This window comes from Lynx rufus, unplaced genomic scaffold (genome assembly GCF_022079265.1).
Source record: "Lynx rufus isolate CCGP_SWC_20201006 ecotype Redwood Valley unplaced genomic scaffold, mLynRuf1.p SCAF_11, whole genome shotgun sequence".
Lineage (NCBI taxonomy): Eukaryota > Metazoa > Chordata > Mammalia > Carnivora > Felidae > Lynx > Lynx rufus.
The window spans coordinates 4,006,109-4,024,871 of record NW_025814825.1 but is presented as its reverse complement, the minus strand read 5'-3'; the positions used below and the strand labels follow the sequence as shown (position 1 = coordinate 4,024,871).

Genomic DNA, 18,763 nt, shown 5'->3' with positions numbered 1-18,763 from the left:
CGCCGCGGGGCCCCCCTCCCCACCGCCCGGGCCCCAGCGGGGGGCAGGTGGGGGCCTCCGGGCCGCGCCAAGCGGCCCGCAGCGTCCCGAGAGAGAGTTGTGGGACCGAGCTGCTGTGGGAGCCGCCCTCGCCTCTCTGCGAGGCCGGGAACCCTCACGGCAGAGGCAAGCCGAAGAGATTTCTAGGAGCGCCCGCACAGCCGCACCCCTTCTTGGAGCTGAGAAAATGTACAACAGGCACCCTTAGCAGGCTGGCGGCGCTAGGGAGGGGGTGGTGCCGCGTCGACGACAGGGCTCTTTTCCTTCGAAGAACAGTGGTGGGGAGCCGGAGGACCTGAAAAGGTGGATCGCTAGTCCCTTTAGCGCTTGCACCCCCTGGAGAGTTGACGGGTCAGCCCACAGTTTGGCGCTCCCCACCCCCAATCCCGTGTCTATGGAATCTGTTGTGAGTTGCTGTGACAACAGGAGGAGCTGCCATGAGGGGCTTGCAAAACACCTTACCTTGTTTCTGTGTGCTCAGCTTTCGGGGAGAACAATGGCGTGAAGGGTGGGGAAGGGGAGATGTGCAGACAAGGGAATCCAACACCCTTTCGAAAGAAAGATAAAGAAAGGAAGGAAAGAAGGAAGGAAGGAAGGAAGGAAGGAAGGAAGGAAGGAAGGAAGGAAGGAGAAGTGGAAAGAAGGCACAACTATGTAAAAATATATCATTAGATCCTACTTTTAGCTGAGCCTTTTCTATCCTCAGCAGTATCAAACATCTCAACTGAGGAGCAATGTCAATATTTAGACTTGGACAAGCCAGAAAGTTAGAAGGGAGCGCCAAGCGCAGGGTTTTGACTTGGCTTTGCACGTCAGCACACAAGCTGTGCCTTTCGAGCTGACTGTACACATTTGCTGGGGGAAAAATTGCATGAAGGTTGATATATATACAAAGACATCCAGGCCTAGGAAGATCCAGGAAGTTAAGACCAGAAGAGTCGCCTTGACTTTGAACTCCCCCGAACCTGTTCTGTTCATGCAGTTCTGCTGGACTCCAGCCAGATGCTCAACTTGAGGTTTCTCTAGTTTGGGGCTCCCTCATCCTCAACCAGGGCTATGCTGTATAGTTTACACTGGCCTGTGTATCCTCTCTAAACTGAGGAAAATATTGTTATTGGTAGTTTTCATCTTTGTATAAAGTCCTCTCACTATCAGCAGATATAAATAGCCAATAGGCTGTGTTTGTGTGACCTCCTACAAGCTCCAGGCTTTTCTAAACATACATTGATAAGTTTGTTTACAAACACTCTTTAAAATTTGGAATTCTGTTTCCTTTCCAATAACTTTGTGGATGCAGAAGAGTCACTGGTTGGTAGAAAATAAACATGAGTTATTTTCGGTATAAATAATGTCTGCCTACTGCTCTGCAGGTGGAGTAAGCAGTCAATTATTATATGAGGTTGCCTCTGAGATTCCTGGATCATATGCAGATATAGTGGGAAAGGGGTTTAACCAGTTCCTCTCAGTGTGGAAGACTTTGAAATGATTATTGGGAAACAATAAAATCATGGTCAGTATTCTTCTGACCTTGCCCATTGATTGTTTTTATCCCAAATTTTGAAGGTAGTGCAAATGTAAGTATGTAGTGCTGTGTGTGATCACAGAGGTAAAAATAGAAACACAAATAATTTGATGTCATTCACCCAATGACGAGTTTTGTAAGTTATAAACTTATAAACTATACAAATATAACTTGAAAGGAAAAACCTAGAAGCATATGGTCTTTTATTTATGATAATATAGCCAAAAAATGTTATTTAGGAAGAGTAGTGTGTCCACGTGTATGACTTCTGTATGGTAAAATGCCTGTAAGGTTTTCCTTGTTCCCATCCGTGGGTTTGGGCCAAGTGCTTTTTTTGTATCATCCCCAAATGCTCAGAAATACATTTTTCACAAATGCTACAAAATGTTAACCTAGCTATTTCAGGATGTATTTGACCCAAAGAAATGCCACTTTAACACTGGCACTTGGCAAAAGTAAAGCGGATTCTGCCCTTTCGGGGGGTGGGGGGACAGAAAATTATGTGTTGAAAATGTTAGTGGTTGTCCATGTGCTTCTGGACAGAAGTAAGTCTTATAAAGTGTTTCTCTTTTCTATGTAGGTGAGCCCAACTGTGAGCAGGGTGTTCTGTTCTTCACTTCCAGCAAGCCAGGTCAGTGTCTTTGTGTAAACCCATGGCCATAGCTCGATGACATCTTGTGTCTAATTCTGAGCATGTATTTCAGAACAGGTTTCTTAGTCATTTGTCTTAAAACAATTGACTTTAACATTTTTTTCAGGGACTCAGTTATGAACATCACAAGTTCAACAATTAATAAAATTATTCTATTTACTCTGTGAGTAAAATGGCACTAAAATGGACCTTGAATAGGTTTGTACTTTGACTTTTTTTTTTTTTTATGTTGGGATCAGAGTGATGCCAGAATCATTGAGGATACTGGGGATCTGGGTGTTTGATTATTAAAGTTTTACTTCTACCCTAATCTTAACATGCTAGAGCTGGAAGAAACTTGATATAATAATAGCTCTCTTTTTATTTTCAGTTAATGTGCTGCATTCTTTACATTTATGTTCTCATCTGCACCTAAAAACAAAAACCAACAAAAAACCCTGTGGAGTAAAACCACTCTCTTGATCCCCATAAGACAGATGAAGAATTGGAAGTGTAGAGAGGTTAGATGATATATTCAATTCCTACTTTTAGTAAATGGAAGAAATAGGATTTTTTAAAAATCCCATCTTACTCTAAAACCTAACCTTTCTAGTTGAAAAATTCTTCTCCAATAGGGAAGTTGGGGCAAAGAAAGGTTAAGTGACTTGCCTAAGATAACATGGTGATTACAGTTCATATAATAATATGAAATGGCCCAACTGCTGAAAAAGAATAAATACCATTCTCTTAAATAAAACAGTGAAATAATAAGTATTCATGTGTACTTTCTGGCATGGCACTCTCTAAGATTTAAGAAAGTTTTTATCAGGGGGTCTGTGGTCTTAAGGATCTTACGAACAGATTTAAAAGGCAAGATGTTAAACATCCACATATGAAAAGTTAAAGAATACATCAAGATCATGCATGCCAAAAGGCTAAATTGGGAGGTCAGTGGTACATTTACGAGAAGTTCAGCATTTTCCATTCTGTGGGATTACTTTCCAATTCCTTGTATGCATGGAAGAAAGTCCAAGCACATATTTTGTCTGGATAGATGATAAATGAGTGCAAGTTTAGGAAAAGACAGAAGGCAGAATTTCAACCCAACAGGGAGAGATTATGCAGTCATCTAGAACTGCTAAATTACAGTATCTCATACTGAAAGGTGTTATTGCTTCAAAAGCATTGTAACAAAATTGTGAGCTGTTTGAATCTGCACAGCATCTTTGAGAAAGCTTTACTATTTAGCATGATACTTTAAAACACTCAATTCCTTTTGGAACCTCAATTTGCCTAAAATGTGCCATGTAGATAGATTTGGATGCATAATAGATAAATCCCAAGCAAAGTCCTGAAAATGGCCAGTAAAGATTAAGCAGGACATTTTCCATTTTTACCAGGGTTGACAGCCTTCTCTTCCCCTCTTGCCTATTTCTGCAAAATAATTTGTAACAGTTGTTACAATACAATATAATAATCCTTCTTAGGGAGTATTATATAAAAATAATTAAAAATGAAATGGAGAACAATTGATAAAACCTTCATATATCATCTTTTTTAAAATGTATTGGGGCGCCTGGGTGGTGCAGTCGGTTAAGCGTCCGACTTCAGCCAGGTCACGATCTCGTGGTCCGTGAGTTCGAGCCCCGCGTCAGGCTCTGGGCTGATGGCTCAGAGCCTGGAGCCTGTTTCCGATTCTGTGTCTCCCTCTCTCTCTGCCCCTCCCCCGTTCATGCTCTGTCTCTCTCTGTCCCAAAAATAAATAAACGTTGAAAATAAATAAATAAATAAATAAATAAATAAATAAAATGTACTAATATCCCCAACTCAAGCTAATAGCCCTAAAACCTTAATTAGCTAAGAGATACTTTTAAGCATTTAAGGGGTTGTTATAAGCTGTCCTATATAACAGCTTTGTCCTGTATAAGCTGTTATATACTGTATTATTACAGAATAGATCATAAGAACACTGAGAAGATCCAATTACAGGTTAAGACCTCATCATCAACTGATATTTGGTTAACTGTAAGATTGATATGTCATAAAAATATCAATATAGCAACTATAAACCTGTAATTATTTAAAAAGTAAAAATAAGAGAGCCTGTCTGGCTTAGTCAGTAGAGCATGTGAGTCTTGATCTTAGGGTCCTGAGTTCACACCCCATGCTGGGCATAGAGTTTACTTTAAAAAATCTAAATCTATGGGGCACCTGGGTGGCTCAGTCGGTGGGCATCCGATTTTGTCTCAGGTCATGATCTCATGGTTTGTGAGTTTGAGCCCCACATCAGGCTCTGTGCTGACAGCTCAGAGCCTGGAGCCTGCTTCAGATTCTGTGTCTCCTTTGCTCTCTGCCCCTCCCCCACTTGTGCTCTGTCTCTATCAAAAATAAATAAACATAAAAAAAATTTTTTTAATCTAAAAGTAAAAAAGTAAAATTATACTCTGAATCATAAGAGACCAAAAGAGACCTTATAATTAGCATGTTATCCCTGGTAATAATTTAATTGGCAGTCATTCATTTGCTTTATTGAACTTCAGAAAGGCTTTGGTTAATATGCTTGACCTATTTCAAAACATGGGTGGAAACACTTGAAATTTTATTATGTTTTTCACTTGGGAAATTTACCTGTAGTAAATAGGAATTTTAAAAAATCTTTTTGGGGTGCCTGGGTGGCTCAGTCGGTTAAGTGACTGACTTCAGCTCAGATCATGATCTCACGGTTTGTGAGTTTGAGCCCTGTGTCAGGCTCTGTGCTGACAGCTCAGAGCCTGGAGCCTGCTTCTGATTCTGGGTCTCCCTCACTCTCTCTGCCCCTCCCCCCCCCAAAATAAATAAATACTAAACAAAAAATTTTTTTAAAATCTTTTCTATTGGTCTTCCTTTTGGAAAACAGGCAGTTCAGTCTCATTATTTGAAGGTCTCACTCTGGTTTCATATAAATAGGGTTCAAAAGAGTACAGGTGATCTGAATTTGGTTTTTGTGTTCATCTTCTTTTCTCTACTCAGGCTTCTCACCAACCTCACAACACCAAAACAAAACTTGGGGAAGGAAGGAAACATAAAGTCACAAAAGAGTGACTTATGTTGTATAGAAAGAGGCTGGAGGTGGGACGGGGGGGAAGGCCGAAGCGGGGAAAGCTTTGGTGTGGAGGCCAAGAGGCAGTCACTCAAACAGATGGGATGTGTATGGACTGGTTGTTTACATGTCAGCATCAGAATTTTTTTTGTTAGTTTATAAACAAAGTCTCCACCTCCTCTTCCTGAAACCCTATATTCCTTGTGCACAAAGGGCAGAAATCGGGAAATGGGCAAATAAAGAACCTGATATGAACTGTGGGTGTGACAGCCCCTCTTTCCAGGTGCCCCAGGACACTTCTCTCTTCAAATACTCCCTCCAGCTGTCCCATCAAGTATGTTAGCATGTCTCTGGTAAGGTTTTATCCACTAAGGGGTGAATTAGGAAGTTTTACAAAGAAAGAAAGGGATGCCAGTAGGTCCAGAAGAAGCAATTACATGTCTCCATTCTGCACCTTTGTTAATTTAGTGCCTAGACACACGTTAATGCCAAGTTCCCAGTGCTAATGAGGTTACCATCTCAGGCTCCATCCCTCTGTGAAGAAAGTTCCTTTGAACTGTTACTCAACCATAGTCCAAACCCCTAATGAGCACTAGAATAACAATAACCAGCAATTAATATGCTCCTACTAGATGCCAGACATTTTACTGCATTTCAATTAATATTCATTATCAATTCCAATTTTGTGGAAGCAAAAAATGGAACTCCAGATATGCTAAATTGAAAGAGCAACAGGAAGTAGAGCTTGGATTTGCACCCAGGTCTGCTTAAGAACTTGAACATACATTTGTTTTAGATGAATTGCTAAGGGGGGGAAATCACTATAAAGCATTTTATCCCAGGTTAGCTTTGCAGATTGTGGAGTACAGGGGTTAAATAATTGTTGTTATGGGTTTTTTTTTGTTTTGTTTGCTTTGTTTTTAATCTGACTTGAACTACATAGCTGGCTTGTTCAGACAAATTTGTTAACCTTCCAGGTCATTTCTAACATGTTTCGATGAAAGTCAAATCTTAAAACAGTTGAGTTGTGAAGGGTAGAATCACGGATCCAGAAAGGTCCTCAAAGATACTTAAGACAACTTCATGTAAGTGGAAAAACCTACCACCCAAAGAGGTGATAGAGCTTACCCCCTCTCATAGTTAATATCTAACGCATCTGGAAGCAAACCTGGGTCCCCAAGTCTGAGCCCAGGACTCAGTTCTAGAACATAACACTGCCTGAACTGTGCCAAGTCTTCCAAAGCCTCCAGCACAGCCAAAATTACAACTATCAAGTATGAAATCCATCTGAAACCTAAGATACATCCCAAAATGGGTGATAAGAGGATCTCGGGGCACTAAGAGAAACCTGATTTCTGTTCATTGATGGTGGTGTAGAACAGTCTTCCTGCTTACTTAAAGCATAGCAGCCCCACACTCCCATCCCTACCACTCTGTCTTCGTGGAACGATCAGTTTTAATCAAGTATGGAGCTTTTCAATTTTGTCTGTGGAGCTCTGGCTCTTTACAGACTATGTCTGTAAATCTTCTTTGGACCTCATTTTTCTCATCTATGAAATGCAGACAGTATCACCTCTCTTAGAGAATTATGAGGATGTTATGAAATGACACATGTAAAGCACATAGTAGTTGCTCAGTAAGGGATAGTTCTCTTCTAAGCCTTTCTAGAGTATTTCAAGGGGAAATGTTAATAACACACTAGGGCAGTCCTATCATTTTTCCCCTAAATGAACTAGAGTTGTTTGAATTTTGATATTGCAGGGGGTTATTACAGTAACCTTTTTCCTTGGGTAAAAACACATGCCGGGGTCTCTTGGGTTACCAGTGGCCCAGTCACAACTACATTTGTTCTCTTTGTACTCTAGGGTTGCTATGGTTTACTTGAATTATTTTATTGCTTCAGTATCTGCCACAAACTAATACCAAGCTCCTCTTGGAGATTTGTGGCTCCCATTTCCTTCCGGAACTGTTTAAGTATCTAACACGTTTTCCACACAGACCTTTGCATCTCAAAGCAACTACTATATTTTCAGCCGAGTAACGAAGAAATGCTTTCAGAGAATATTACCGCCAGTAGAACATTTTTGCTTTCAATTTCAAAATACACGAGACTTTCCTACCGTCGTTTCAATTAACTGTAGCATTAAGTATTCTCTGTGCTCTGGCCCTAGCTTTTCCTTTTGTCCTATGTTGCTGACTGATCTATGGATAGGAAAAACATAAGCACTACAATTTCCCCCTTTTACCCTCCATACTTGATAACTACCCTAGACTAAATTACATCTCTGGAAAGTATTTCCTCACACTCCTCTCCCCAGCTGCCGCACTCTGTCATGTGGCTGTCGCTGCCCTGCTTTGGATTTTTGGAACCAAGTCTTTGGCAACATGTCTTATTCATCACATACATGGAGGGAAGCTAGTGTTGTGATTTTTTCCTTCTTGTACTTCCCCCCCCTTTTTAAATTACTAATCCAAGTGGCCCAGAATAGCCTTTATTTTCCTGGTGGCACAGTCTCCCTTTCAGTGTTTGACAAAGCTATATTGTAAGAGGCACGTCCTTTTCTTCAGGTTTATGTATAGCAATTATGTGTTTTTTTTCCTTTGCTATGAAGGGGCTGAACTGGTGCTAGACTGACCCTAACCTTATTACTAATCCCAAATCGATTATATAAATTTCAGTTCATACCAAGGAGTTTATTTTTAAAGCAGTGCTTCTCAAACTTTTTTAAATTTGTTTTTAATATTTTTACTTATTTTTGAGACAGACAGAGACAGAGCATGAGCAGGGGAGGGGCAGAGGGAGAGGGAGACACAGAGTCTGAAGCAGGCTCCAGGCTCTGAGCTGTCAGCACAGAGCCCGACACGGGGCTCGAACTCACAGACTGTGAGATCATGACTTGAGTTGAAGTCAGACGCTTAACCGACTGAGCCACCCAGGCGCCCCTCTCAAACTTTGTGCATGCAAATCCCCTGGGCATCCTGATAAAATGCAGATTCTGATTGAGGAATTCTGGCGTGGGATTATGAATTTCTCACAAGCTCCCCATAGATGCCAAAGACCACATCTTGAATAGTGAAGGTCTAAAGTGTAGGTTTTGCTATATCTTATGCTGAAACTCATGCCTTACAGGCTGCTTATTTTGTTTGCTTGTTTCTTTTTTTTTTTTTTTTGCTTGTTTCTTAAATCATAATAGACACTCATGGAATCTTAAACATGGAGGAGATGTACACAGCAGTGGGCTAGTAAATCAACCAGGTCTCTGGGAAAAAAAAGAATGTATTTATGTGCATACATAAGTCTATTATAAATTTTACTGACATAAAGAATGTATGTAGCACACAATTTACAAATAATAAAAATATATACAACACTCTTTATTGTAAATTCCGTAAAGCCAGTTGGGTTTTATAGAATGCTCACTGGTTTTGGTCCAACTCTTTTATCCATAAGCTACCTGCAGTACAATTGATGAAAGGGTGTAATTCCCTTATAAATATTGGCTGATATTTTCCATTATGTTAATAAGCAGGATAAAAGTGCAACAACAAAGGCATGTCAGAATTGTACTCATTTATCAAAGATACGAATACCTTCTTTGCTGAACCGGATAATAGTTTTTAAATACTATAACGATATTTCCGAAAGTGTGCTATTCACATGTAACACACTTCTAAATTTAATCTGCATCATTAACATTTTTTAATCATTTTCTTAAGTCAAGCAACAAAACAACAAAGCAAGCCCTGAATTGGTAGTGGTTGCCAATTTCTGTGGTATACAGACTCTCACCTCAGTCAGTTTCAAGCTACCATTGCCACTGAGTGTGGAGTTGGGGAGAGATGGCCCAATAAACACTGTGGTGAAGTATTTCCATCATACAGACAAAATTGGCATAAATAACCTCAAAATGTAGGTAACTGTAAAATGTAATGCAATAATTAGAAAATGATGAGCTTTGAGCATTTAGTACCTTTGTTTTTAGTATTTCTTTGTTTGAAACTTGATCTAATTTAATTTTTAATACTGAACCTATTTTGTTTATTTTTTTAACTGAAGTATAGTGACACACATTACATTAATTTCATGTGTACAACATCACAGCTTGACAACTCTGTACATTAGGTTTTAACAGGTTTGCAAAAATCCTGGAATTTAACAGCCAGCTCTCACGAGCTGGTAGAGGCTGGCTGTAGCACACCACTAGATAGAGATGGTCTGGTCCAGTGAGTCTCAACCTTTGCTTCACATTGGACTACCCCAAGAGAACCTTAACCTAAAGCCAGTAGATTTTAGTCAGGGCCGAGGAACTGGAATTTAAAACATTCCTATTGATGTGTATCTTATTAAAAGAAAAATACGTAAATCATAAGTATATAATTTAAAGGATTTTTCACAAACTGAACACACCCACATAACCAGCACCTACATATAGAAACAGAAAGTCACCAGCACCCAGAAGCTCTTTTTAAATCCCTACCCAGTCACTTCCCAAACAAGGAAACCGCTATCTTCACTTGTAACCATAGACTCATTTTCCTGCTTTTGAGCATTTACATAAACAAAATCTCTTTAGTGTCTGGCTTCATCCCCTCAATATTATGTTTGTGAGATTTATTCCTAATGTATGTAGCAAGAGTTCATCCATTGTGTAGTATCCCAGTATATGACTAGAGTTCAATTTCTTCTTTATTCTTCTTTATTCTACTGCTGGTGGATTGTTTCCACCTGTTGGCTATTATTAATAGTGCTGTCAAGAATAATCGTGAGGCGCCTGGCGTGAAGAGCGTGTGACTCTTGATGTTGAGGTTGTGGGTTCGAGCCTCATGTTGGGTGTAGAGATTGCAATAAATAAATAAATAAATAAATAAATAAATAAATAACTTACTTTAAAAAATAATATTATCATACAGGCAGAAGTACTTAAAACAAAACTAAATAAATTACCTGGAATAATTCTAATCAGCTGATATCTTGACTGCCTTCTCTACAACTCCCCCTCCTTTCTTATTTCTCATATAATATGATCAAGGCTATTGATTCTTTTGTGTGAATGTAATTTTAGTACCATAAACCATGAAGCTGTATGTTTCCATTCATTACAGTATGTTCTCCCGGCTCTTTTCAATTTACGTTCACCAACCTCCCCTTTCATCAAGACGCTGGCTCTTGTGCACTCTAAATAGGGATGAGATTGAGCCTCACATCAATAGCATGGAGGAATAATAGATACAGTGGAGATGCAGCCAAGGCTAAATTTGGCCGCTGATCATTAGGGATCCTAGAAAGAGGCTTCAAAGAAGGGGAATTGTTTCCCTTTGTGTTTATCAAACAAAAATCAACAATGAACCCTTAGAATATTTCAGATTCTAATATTTTTAAAAATCCACTTATGTGAAGTAGACCAAGGACTCTTCTGAAAGAGAACTGAAATCTCTCAAAGTCTGATGACTTGATCTGGAAAGATTAGAGAAGGAGGTTTTCCCTGGTGTTCAGCAGGTGTATCCTTTGCCGCATTGTTCTAGGCTGAGTGGCTGTGTGGTTTTGTGTGTGTTTGGGCCGACTGAGATGTTAGTTCCTTTGATTTAAGTCAAGGGAGCTGAATGACCAGGAGCTCCAGGATAACACTGGTGATGTGGGATGGCTGCTCAGAATTTAAAGAAAGGTTTCTGGGGCAGCAGGCACTGAAAGGCACTTCACGTAAAGCTTTCAAGGTATGCAGAGCAAAGGTAGAGAGTAGACATTAGTTCCACCTAATGAAGGAAGAATGCATTCTCACATGCATAAATATTCTAGTCCCTGGTTTTCCTACTTCCCCATCTCACTTTTCTATAAAATTTCTTTGTTATAAAATAACACACGTTTATTCTAGAAAAGATGGAATATATAGATAAGAAAAATGTTTAAATCAATTATAATCCTAGTTGGCATTAATATTTTAATGTTTCTTGATGCCAAATGTTGCTGTGTATATTTAGGTACTTAATTTTTAAGGAATGGTGTTATTCTGTAAATTTTTTTGCAATCTTCTTTTCATTTAAATATGTTTATCAATATCAATGTACTCCTATAACACATTTTTGATGGCTATATACTCTCCTACTATGTGGACATTTATTGTTGTGGGTTTCTTTGTTTTTAATCAACCCCCTGTCGTTGGATTTCCAAAATTGTTTCCAATATTTTGTTTCCACAAATAATGATATGATAACATTCCTTTAATGGAATCTTTTTGTATACCCTAATTATTTATCCAGGAATAAAGTCTTATAATTAGATGAAAAGTATGGACATTTTAAAGTCTTCTGAGTACCAGTTGCACTCCAAAATAATGGTATTATTTTCCACTCCCACAAACAGTGCCTCATCCCGCTTTCAAAAAACGTACAATCTTCTATGTGATAAGTCGTAGCTAGAGTTGGAGGGTATAGGGACGTGTCCTGAAATTATTAGCTGGAATCTGTGCATTGACGTTAGCCAAAAACCTCTAATAAAATATGAGATTTTAAGGAGTCTGCTTTTTGTCCACAACACTTTTGTATTTATGGTCTAATTTGCTAAAAAAAAAATCCTGGGGGAGAAAAACAAAACAGTTTTCTTCATTTGTCTGAATCAGAGCGTAACCTAATCCTAACTGGCATATTATAGTCTCCTAAATGATTAAATGCAGTTGCTTTACTGTCATCGTATCTGAACGTTTCACAGCAAGTGGTCTCTCTGGTCCTGCAGAAGCTGACCCAGTGACATCTTCAGAGAATGCTTTCAGTGAACAGAGACTTTCTTCATTAGGTTGGATTTTTAAGCATATCTGGTCTACAGACTTGATATTAGCTTTCTCAAATGAGCACTTACAACTTTGACATCTCTCTGTAGACTAAACCAATGTGTTAATTATTAATTCTTGACATATCTTCGTGATGCAGCCCTTAGCTAAGGTTTATACACAGCCCCTCCAAAATCAATGTGTAGTGTCTTTTGTTGCTTTAATTTTTTTAACTTAAAAAAAATATTTAAGGATAATGTCTATAGAGAAATGTGTTTAGATCACAAGTATACAGTTTGATGAATTTTTGAAAACCGAACATATGTAATGAGCACCTAGATCAAGAACTCGATATCACCAGCACCCCACTTTTGGACATCACCCCAGTGCACCCTCTGTGTGTTTGAAATGCTCCAGATTTTATGTCCTGGGTAAGTCATTCATTTATAGAATTTGATTTTTCACTGAACCCTCACTTTAATGTGAGCTAGCTGCAGTCAGCTTTGATCGAGCTATCTCCCTTATAACTGAAAACACGTACAATCTGCCTTTCCAAGTAAAGATTATAACATTAAATTTGTACACTGAGTGTATATCAGTATTTATATGTTTGTGATTTGCAGGTACACAAATACATACACAGAGTGCATACAAACAGATTTGGAATTTCTTTCTTCTTAATGAATGTAAGGCTGAATTATACTATATTGATCCAAGCTTCAAATATCTTAACTACAATTGATTATCACAGAATATTTCATGTGATATGTTTCTAAACAATTTTTTTAATTTCTCATTTCAGTTACTCTAAGTATTCCCTCTGAACACTCAAAATTTAAAGGCCAAGAATTTTTCATCTTGTGCTTGAAATATATGTGTCCTGGGTGTCCACAGCTGTCTCTCTCTGTGGTTCAATTTCTTTGTCTGGTATTCAGCTAGATTATCATTTAGATTCCCATGGGGGTTTTTTAGTTGAAAGCCTGAGTGAGAAAAAAAAAAAGTTTAACAGTCTCATGAAGCTTTATAAATACATGATTTTGAAAAATAATTTATACATCATCAAAAATCATTTATTATTATTGAACTGTATATATATATATACTCTTATTAGAATTGACAGTCAAAGGTTAGACTTATGTACCCATTAGCTTTTTAAAAAACTAAGATACTTCTCCCATTGTAGAATACATTTAAGAATATTATTCATCCATAAAAAGTAATGAAGCATGAATATATGATACAACATGGATGAACTTGAAAGCATTTTGTTCAATAGAAGCAGACAGACACAAAAGGCTGCTTATTGTATGATTTCATTTATAAGAAATATACAGAACAGGCAAATTCATAGAGACAGGAAGTAAATTAATGGTTTCCAGAGTTGGGGGGCAGTGGAGAACAGAATGACTGCTAATGGGCACAATGTTTCTTTTTGGGATGATGAAAATGTTCCAGAATTAGATAGTGGGCATGGTTGTAGGGCTTTGTGAATGTAATAAAAAACCTCAAACTGTATGCTTTAAAAGGATGAGTTTTATAACATGTGACCTTTATCCCAATTTTGTTAAAAAGGTAATATATTTTTGTCATAGAAAATTTGTAAAGTAAAGGAAAGTAGGAGAATGGCAACAAGTTTTAGCCCCATTATCCAACAGCAATCCCTGTTATCTGTTCAGTGCACTTCCTTCGAATTTTCCTTCTGTATATTGCTCTTGCAAGAGGAACAGCTTCCCTTTCAATGATGGAGACACAATTATTAAATTTTAAGTATTCACATAGTAATACACACCTATTCCTCCCCTACCCCTGGGGGGCAGGGGGGTGGGAATGATAGATCCAAGGAAGATCCATTTAGATGGTGGAGGGGAATAATGATGGAGATATAAGTAAAATAAAAAGATAGCCATGGCTATCATGGAGAGGTAATAGAGAAGCGTCTCAGGAGAATATATCTGCGGTCCCAAGAGGCAGAAAGACAGACAGACCTGAGCGGTTACCACAAGGGGTGGAACTCTTCAGGGACACATCCCAAAGAAACTTTTTAGGAGTTTAGCTGCGAGATGCCCAATATATATCATGTCAACCACTCCCCTCAATCCTTAAATACCCATGTTGTTTCCTAGCTTTCTAAAAGTCACATTTGCGTTTCTTTTAGATGTGTCACCGTGCTAAGATGGTATTTAAAATGAAAGAACAAGGAGGCCCAAATTTATTTGAGTTACACGTATTTGTTTATTTTATCTGGTTTTCATCAACTATTTTTTAGATTGCTCTCCTGGTCTTGCCCGTAGATAGGGTAACATTAGCATTTTTCTATATTAATGCAAACTCAACATAAACATGATTGTAAATAATGACAGTCTTAATAGAAAAGACTTCTTGGGTATTTTCTTGATGGCAGGTATAGTGATTAAAATATTTTACAAGCATTATCTAATTTAATCTTTACAACAACCCATCAGGGGAGGCAACTGTCCCCAGTTTACAGATAAGGATACAGAAGTTTAGAGAGATTAAGTAATTGGCCCAAGATCAGATAAGCCAGTGCCTTAATTATTCCCTCCCTTGTCATAGATTTGGGTGGTTTTCCTTTTTTTTCTTATTCTTGATAAAGATGTGATAAATATATTTGCTTTTAAAACATTTTCTTTTTACAAAGTCATTTCCTTAGATGGATATACCAGAACATATTTTTTTTTAATTTCCAAATGGCTGAGCTTTTTGTTGTTGTTGCTGTCAATAAAACCATTCCTTTTAACTTTTTCATTCATTTATTTATTTGTGTGTGTGGCTAGGGAATTTGATTGATAAAACTTATGCTTGGGAGGGGGGTTTTCTCCTTCTGGTGGGTTAGTCAACTTCTGTAAATGTGCCAAGAACACCTGAAAAGACAGTGCACTCTCTTATCATGGAGTTTATTGAATATGAGATATCTATTCATTTATCACTTTTTTTAATGTTTATTTATTTTTGAGAGAGAGAAAGAGCATGCACACGAGCAGGGGAGGGACAGAGAGAGAGAGGAAGACAGAGGATCAGAAGCAGGCTCCATGCTAACAGCAAACAGCCTGATGTGGGGCTCAAACTCACCAACTGTGAAATCCTGACCTGAACCAAAGTTGGAAGTTTAACGTACTGAGCCATCCAGGCACCCCCATTTATCACTACTTTTTATGCTATTCAAGCCCTCCCTGTGTTGTTTTTCAGTTTTGCTTTCTTAATCTGATGTTGATTCTGATTCTTCATCTCCTACATGTAGATAATTTTCATTGATTTCTCCTTACAGAATTTGTCTTCATTTTTAGTGTAAGCTTTTTGGTCTGTGAAGGTTCATTATTACTGTTATGCTTTTACCACAAATTGCCTTTTTTTTACCTCCTAAATTATCTTTTACAGATACTTTTTGTATCTAATTTTGAAATCACAATCAAAATAACTATGCAGGTTAGTTTTATATTTTCAGTTGGTTTTGGTTTCCACAGTCCTTTTACACAGAAATAGACGTTTTTTGGTTTGTTTGTTTGTTTTAGTTTTTAATCTTGAATTATCTCTGAGTGTTTTGTCAAGTATCCTTGAGCAGTTTAATTCAAAGAAATCTGAGTTTTTGCTCCCTGAGTCTTTTATACCTAAAAATAGTCTTATGGTTCCCTTTACATAAATAACAATTTGACCAGATTCAGAAACTTGTTATTATGTCCTTTTTCTTTCAAGGCTCTATGTTTTTCTACTGTCTTAAAATAGTGTATTGGTGAAGTGTGTGGTCGTCCATATTATTATTTCCTTCTAGAAAGAAATGCCTTTGGCTGTTAATTTTAGAAGATGTTTTGCTAAAATATTTGTAAGGTTATTATACAGTTTTTTCTGCCACTGGTATTTAAACCTTTTACTGAAAATAGATCTAGAGTCTTTTTTTTTCCTTCTTCTCCTTTTTGTATTGGGAAAATTTTGTTTTATTAAATCAAGGTTTGCTCCTTTAGTTCCTCAAGAAGCCATACTATCCGGGGATTGCCTATCAATGGTCAGCCTCTTTATTATCTTCGGTTACATCATTTGCAGGTGGCCTTCCTTCTATACATAGTTTCTCATGTCTGGTCTGTACCTCATGAATCCATTTTACTACATTTTCAAAGCTCTTTACTGTTGCCATTATGCTTTTTAATTTGGCTCTCTTATATTTCACTTATCCATGGTCTTTACTTGTCTTTTGCCTCTTTATAGCCTCATGTGCTATTAGTTTGTATACCTGCATTATCTTCTTTTGTGTGATCAATTACATGGTTCAGATATTTTTAAAGAAATATTTTCTTCTGCTCTTTCTTTTTTTTTAAGTTTATTTATTTATTTTGAGAGAGAGAGAGAGAAAACGAGTGGGAAGAAGGGCAAGGAGAGAGAATCCCAAGCAGGCTCCCCACTATCAGCACAGAGCCTAATGCAGGGCTCAATCTCACAAACTGTGGGATTATGATCTGAGCCAAAATCAAAAGCTAGACACTAACTGTCTGAGCTACCCAGGCACCCCTTCTTTTGCTGTTTCTTACAGTATATCTACTTCAGTAGAAGACCTTTCCTTCATGTCAGGGTTTTTAATAGACCATATGTTAGCTGGTCTCTGTTTACTCCATCCACATAGAAAAGGATTCCTCTGGCCAAGGATTAAAGTATATTCCAAATGCTTAGATAACCTAGGCTGTGTTGGAGAGCAAAGTAGGGCTCTATAGTGACTCAGGAGCCCACTCAGTTCCAGAGTGGACAAGCAAAGCTATTCAGTCTTGTGCATGTAGAGACATCTGTGGAGGGTAAGATAAGATCACTAATGAGGGGGCGCCTGGGTGGCTCAGTCAGCTGGGCATCTGACTTCGGCTCAGGTCATAATCTTGTGGTTCATGAGTTCGGACCCCACACCAGGCTCTGTGCTGACAGCTCAGAGCCTGGAGCCTGCTTCAGATTCTGTGTCTCCCTCTCGCTCTGCCCCTCCCCCACTTGTACTCTGTCTCCCTCTGTCTCAAAAATAAGTAAACGTTAAAAAAAAAAAGTTTTCAATAAAAAAATTTTTAAAAAGACCACTAGTGAGGAGTGTCACCACTGAAGATATACCAATGGTCAGCCTTAGAGGTTGTACCCCTACCCCTACCCCTGTCACATTAACAAGATCAGTCACTTCTGTGGCAGTATCAAAACTGAAACAGCTTGGCTAAGCAGGCTGGGGGAGGAAAAACAAAAATGAGTCTTTTCCATGCTCAGTGCTGTCTACCTGGTACACCCTCAGCAAGGGGTGCTTACTGGAACTAATCCTCCCCTAGGACAGCGTACCAGGTTCCTCATGACTTTCCAGTGGCTCCACAGCTGATTTCTTCCACCTCGGTCCCATGTCAGGCCAGCTCTCATTACTCCAGACTATGAGCATCTGTGCCCAAGAGCATCCTACTTACCTCCCAGCCCAGCTCTTTTCCCTGTGGAAATGGGCAGTCTGCTTGGTCTTCAGTGATGTTCTCACTTGGCTCCATGGAAGTGAATTTGGCAGAAATCCTTCCAATTTCTGGTATATGGTTACTCCTTAGCTTTATTCTGATACTGTTGTGGAGTCTGCTCTTTGTGCAGAATAAGGTTAATTTCAGTGAGACTGTGTAGCAGGAGATCCAAGGCATGTATTCCAAAGCTGTCTTGCCTTCAGGTCCAACCTATTGCCTCTTGTGATGTCTTTTAGGCATAGATTGAATTTCCTCATTCAAGATTCATTTATAAATCACTCTCCATAGGTAGTGGGTGCATGTACCTCCATTTTCCACTTCTTTCCCAGCCAATTAGTGACTCGCCAAAAAGGTTAGAAATCCCTTGAATGGGGATGTTGAAGTCCACAAGTTGATGGGAGTTTTGTGAGACACTTACATGTGAATATTATTGAGATTCATAAATTGGCTCTCCCCACTAGAGCATGACAAATGATGACATTACTTTTTTTTTCCCCAATCAAATTCAGCCCTAAGCTCCACTGTGCCTATATATGGGCTCCCTCCTGCCCCCTGCCTTATCATTTGGTGAAGGGGCCTGGTTCTTGGTCCCTGGTGGTTCCCATGGTTACTGATGCTCTTCCTGATGGGGAGCCATGGCTGGTGTGATGCCATCTGTCAAATATCGCTCTCATGATGGGCCACACAGATGTCCCTCAAGGTGTTCCTCTCACTGACTGTGGGCTTAGCCACATGCTGCTGCTCTCGAGGCCACGGGCTTAGTGATCAGTCACCAGAGATAGCCGAGTGCAAGTCTGCAAGCGGATCCAGGCGGAGGGTTTCCTGAGGAAGGTGGAATCGCTGTACTTTGATATCCCACTGAACAAATATTTATTGAAAGCCACAAATGGCCAAGGCATTGAAAAGACTTGAGGATTTAAAGGTGAATAACAGTCTCTGCTGTCAAAAATGTATAATCTTGGTGAGGTGAAAGCAACTACATACACCTATAAGCATAACTGCCAATATGACAAATTGGAACTTGTTGAATACCCTAGGAATTCCTGGTATAAAGGAAGAATGTTTTCAGTGCACCTTCTTCTAAAGTGTAACTTATATCTGTCTACTTTGCTCCATCTCGACCAGTTCCTGGTCCAAGCCCCCATCCTTCTCCCCGGAGAACCTGGGGGCATCCTAACCAGTCCTCCCGCTCCCCACGCTATGTTCTCCACACAGCAGTCTCAGTGTTTGCTTTAAAAAAAACATTTTTTAAATGTTTATTTT

The 18,763-nt window shown here is 38.8% G+C and overlaps 1 protein-coding gene across 3 annotated transcripts in view; it reads left to right on the top strand.

Moving 5' to 3' along the window:
* RHOBTB1 (Rho related BTB domain containing 1) overlaps positions 1-18,763 on the top strand; it is a 124,656-nt gene that overhangs the window by 58,390 nt on the left and 47,503 nt on the right. For 2 of the 3 annotated variants that reach the window (XM_047072817.1, XM_047072818.1), the window contains exon 3: positions 2,142-2,192. The exons of the other annotated variant lie outside the window; for it this stretch is intronic. The gene's annotated coding sequence lies outside the window, so the exon portion shown is untranslated. The remainder of the gene's footprint in view (positions 1-2,141; positions 2,193-18,763) is intronic. 3 annotated transcript variants of the gene reach the window in all.